Below are 5,287 nucleotides of genomic sequence, written 5' to 3'. Positions count from 1 at the left end.
CCGCGGCGGCGCCGCGCTGGGGGCGGCCTCCCGCCCGCGAAGGCCGCCTCCGCCGCGGGGCGGGGCCGCGCCGCCGTCACGTGACACCGCCCCGCGGGCAGGCGCACCGCCCCCGGCCGGGCGGAAGTGCGGCACTGCCGACTCTCGGAACGCGCCGGAAGTCGGTGCCGAAACTAGGGGCGCGGCAGCGCGGGCGTTGCGCGCGGGGTGGGAGGGGCTTGGGCGGCGGCCCCGCCCCCGCCGAGGCGGGCGGTGCGCGCGGGCTGCGCGTGTTTCCTGGGAGCGCCGGACCGTCGGGTTCGGGAAAGTCCGTAGGGAGCATGGAGGCCAGCCGGAAGCCCCTCACCAGCGTGCCTGCTACACCATGTCCCTGCGCGCTGCATCTGCACGTTCCTTGAGCACTGCTGGGGCGGTGACTCCTCCACTTCCCGGAGAAGCCTGTTCCAAGGCTTCACCACTCTTTCCATGCAGAAATGCTTCCTAACGTCTAACCTGAACCTCCCCTGGCACAACTTGAGGCCATGTCCTCTTGTCCTATCCGTAGTTATTGTGGAGAAGAGATCAACCTCCACCTCACTACAGCCTCCTTTCAGGTAGCTGTAGGGCGCAACAAGGTCTCCCCTGAGCCTCCTCTTCTCCACACTAAATAACCCCAGCTCCCTCAGCCGCTCCTCGTAAGTCAGTGCTCCAGCCCCTTCACCAGCTTCACTGCCCTTCTCTGGACGCACTCCAGTACCTCCATGTCCTCCTTGTAGTGAGGGCCCAAACCTGAACACAGTATTCGAGGGGCGGCCTCACCAGCACCGAGCACAGGGGGACGATCACAGCCCTGGTGCTGCTGGCTGCTCTGTTCTGATACCAGCCAGGAGGCCCTTGGCCTTCTTGGCCACCCAGGCACCTTCTGGCTTGTGCTCAGCCGGCTGCCAACCAATACCCCTTTTCTGCCGCGCAGCTCTCCAGCTGCTCTGCCCCAGGCCTGCAGTGCTGCCTGGGGTTGTTGTGACACAAGTGCAGAACCTGGCGCTTGGCCTTCTTGAATCTCATGCAGTTGGTCTCTGCCCATTGATCCAGCCTTTCCAGATTCCTCTGCAAAGCCTTCCTATCCTCAAGCAGACCAACTTTTCCTACCAGCTTGATGTAATCTGCAAAATTGCTGAGGGTGCACTCAATCCCCTCATCCAGATCATTGAAAAAGATATTAAAGAGGACTGGCCCCAGCAATGGCCCCTGGGGAGCACCACTCATGACCGGTCACTAGCTGGATTTAACTCCGTTAACCACCACTCACTGAGCCCTGCCATCCAGACAGTTTTTTACCCAGTGAAGAGTCCACCTGTCTAAGGCATGAGATGCCAGCTTCTCCAGGAGAAGGCAATGGGACACTCTGTCAGAGGCCCTTCTGAAGTCTAGGTAGGCCACATTCATAACTTTTGCCTCATCCACTAGGCAAGTCAGCTGGTTATAGTCGCAGAAGGAGATCAGGTTGGTCAGGCAGGGCCTGCCTTTTGTGAACCCATTTTGGCTGGGCCTGATCCCCTCGCAGATGGGGACGCAGATGTTGTGTGATCACCCTCAATATGATCTGCTCCATAACTTTCCCTAATACTGAGATTAAGCTGACAGGCCTGTAGTTCCCTAGATCCTCCGTCTCGCACTTTTTGCAGATAAGCATCACACTGGCCAGTCTCTAGCAGTCTGGGATCTTATTGACCAGGACCACAGATTGATGACTTGTTTGTTTGTTGGAATAATAATTAATAATATTAAATTTTTTTTCTTTGTGTTTTTATGTTTTATACTTATTTTGTGAGTCTGTATCAAGCTATATGCTTGCTAAGTGCCATGCCTTGCAAACTTACCTTCTGCAACATGCTATATTCAGCAAACATTCTCTCCTAGCAAGATTGCAGCTGTTGATTGGAAAAATTGTATTTCTCTTTGTTTTTATTGTGACCTTTCTTAAAGCTCAGTCTAGGCAGCAGCGTTTTAAGAGGAGCTCTGGATACCTTGAACTAAAGAGAGATGCAAAATGCAAATGCAATCCTTTACTGTGTAGATATTGGCAAACCAGTGTGTATTCTTTAAAATGACTTTTCACAGCTTGCCCAATTCAATTTCTGTAGTTTCCAATTTCTGAAACTTCTGTAGTTTCATGCTTTCCTTCCACTTCTTTATAGCCTACAGGCTTTTAGATGAACTTTCTTTAAGAATAGTCAGCACTGTGAAACACAGGTAATATCTTGGGTCCTCTGAGGTCCTGACTGTTTTTCTATTGACCTAAACACATGCATTTTTCAGGGAATTCCTTCATGTAAGAGAATGAAAGAGATTCCTCTTAGGGATTTCATTCAAACTGTAAGGAATTCATTCCTTACAGATTTTTGTTTGTTTGTTTGTTTGATTGATTTTAATAGGCTGCAAGATCCTCAAGATTCAGGCAGCTTCTGTAACTTCAGACAGCATTCATCAACTTCTATAAACTGATCACAAGCTTCAGTCTACTGCATCACATTCATATCATAACCATTGTGCTTTGAGTACAGAATGTGTGAGTGTACACACTTAATCAAATTTGGATCTAAATCAATAGAAAGTTTTCCACCACGTTGGATGGCTGCTGATTTGGAACCAATAAAGACAGCTGGTAAAAATTTCTTATCATGATGCTGCGGTCTTCTCTAAAATTTAAATCTAAAATTTAATGTTAGAAGGTTTTCTCCTTCAGAAAAAAGAACACATTTGTCCTGTTCTCTTTCTTATACTGTGGTCTTAAATCTTGATTTTTAGACATATAATAGAATAAAATGCTAAAATTGGTCCTTTTTTGTTGGTGGTTTGGCATATCAATCCCACTTTTTTGTTGCTTGCCATCCTGAGCAAAATGTATATTTGTTAAGGATTGGTTAAAGAAATAATTGGGAAGAAAAAGAAGAAGTAAGTCTTCAGGAAATGAAGAGTGGATACTTAAAGAGTTTCCCTAGATTCTGCACTCCGTGCTGTCTGAAATATTCCTAAATGATCTGAAGGGGAGGACTAACAGTGAAAAGATTAGCTTTATTACAGAACTCTATTCAGTGTGATCAGAACAATCAGGAGTAGTAGAAGAACATCATGAATGTGAGTGAATGGGAAAATGTCACCTGAAGTTAAATGTCGATGGATGGAGATCATTCATCTAGGGGAAAGAAATTCTAATTAGTCATTGGGTATGTAGATCTCTGATTTAGCTATCCCTACTTAGGAAAGAGATGTTGGAAACCATGAAGGTGCATTTCTGAATGCTCATCTGTGTTCAAAAACAAACATAAAAATTATTAAATATTAGTGAATGGGTAGATGAGAAAAAATGAAAAAAATGTCAGCATGTCAAGAATCTGTGAATTTTCTGCTGTATCATCCTAAGAAAATAATTTAAATAAATGTAGAAGATGGAGACAAGAATGAGCAGAGTTACGGTGTGGCTTCAGTATGTGGAAGATACCCCTGAGGGTATCCCCTGAGGGATGGGAAGAATATAAAAGAGACCTATAAAATTGTAGCTGATATGGAGAAAATGACAAAGTTACTATTACTTGCTATTTTCTTTTTACACAGAAGTGCATGCACTAAATCAAAAGATCAAGTAAAACGACAGGTTTAAAACAACAGAAGCAAGTATTTCATTCAGGCAAAGTGTCATTATGTTCTGGAATTCATTTCCACCAGACCTTTTGATTCTAAAGTGTAAGTGGTTTAAAAGGCAGTTCCACAAATTCATGTTAGAAACCTCCATTAAGGGCTATTAAGCAACAGAAAATCCCCAAGCTACACATTACTAAAAGCTGGATGACTTTATTGGCGGAAAGGTCACTCTGCTCTTCCTCATTTTTCTACTGCTTCTGTAAGTACTGACAGATATCTCAGATATAATATCTCAGAGACATGATACCGGGATACATGGAAGTTTGGTATGGCTTTTATATCTGTTCTTATATTTTAAGGCTCTAATCTTGCCAGTCTAATAGACCAAAAGTTTTTGAAACAAAAATCACAATAGTTGCTTTCTGGCTAAATTTGCAATTCTCCACTGCCCCATTTGTATGAACAGGTGTATTCTCTGTAGTTAATTGATGGTCATTTGAATGTCAACGTTGATCAAAAGTACAAGTACTGATCAAAGAAGTATGAAGGATCGTGTAATGATTTGCACGGTCTTCAGAAAGTAGCATTATTGTTCGGGCCCAGCTGGGTGGAGCTCACAAAAGAGTTTAGTGCAGCCTGTGAGCAAGTGCTCTGTGCATCTGTCTTGGCAGGAGGCCGGTGAAGATGCTCTCCTTATACGAGCTGTCAACACAAACAGCTTAAGGGCTTCTCGGTGACGCTGCAGCACATGCGAGAGGCGGCCAGCTCCTTGTGCAGGACACACGCCACTCACCGCAGTGGCTCTGGTCAGCACCAGCCACGTACTACGACAGAGCGAGCTGTAGGTATTACAGACCTGAAATACCATCCATCCTGTGCTTGTGCCATGCATCACCTGGCAGAAAAGGCTTAGAGACGAGGAGTCATCCTGCCTTTTCTTTGTGTTATAACAGGCAAGAGGAGCAGGACCGGGGGGAGGTGCTGGTAATGCACTTTACCTCTGTACACAGACGGAGCTCATTATCGGATTGCTCAGTTTCATTATATCCTAGTCCCCACCAGTCCCTGTTCCCAGGCAACGATGCTTGATCAGGTAACGTGCTGCAGTGAGATTTTCCTTTGCAGCCTTGGCCTCCCTTATAATTTATCAGTTTTCATGACCACAGCCAACTTTGATAGAAATCCATACAGTCTGGGTAATTCAGGGACCGTTGACCTACACTACTTCTGTATTGTATTTTTTTCGATAAAAGTCTGTTACCTTACTCACAAGTGGATGGTTGTATTTTTTCCACAGTGTTACTCTGAAGTAGTAGTCCATCAAGATAACAGAATTCCTGTATGCACTGAGCCATTTTCACTCATAATGTAATCTTAATAGTACAAAGGATAGAATACTTTGACAACAACAAAAAAGCTTGTAACAGCCAAAGCTGAGGGTCTCCAGCTTTTTACTAACATAAAATATTCAGGGTAATAATAAGAAGCATATCAAATCCTATCACATAGCTATTAGAAAGAAATCCCACTAGATGGGGTTATAGTTTCAAATGAAGAGATTTTTTTTATTCTGGTTTGAGGGGTGTTTTTTCTTGCTTCTTTGTTCAAATTGTCCACCTATTTCTGTGTAGTAAATAGCTTCTTATCTATATTTTTTTGTATCAGG

This window comes from Tinamus guttatus, unplaced genomic scaffold (assembly GCF_059628265.1).
Source record: "Tinamus guttatus ecotype Peru unplaced genomic scaffold, ASM5962826v1 Tinamus_guttatus_pri_ptg000076l, whole genome shotgun sequence".
Taxonomy (NCBI): domain Eukaryota; kingdom Metazoa; phylum Chordata; class Aves; order Tinamiformes; family Tinamidae; genus Tinamus; species Tinamus guttatus.
The sequence above is the reverse complement of the archived record's forward strand: the minus strand, read 5'-3'. Positions refer to the sequence as shown.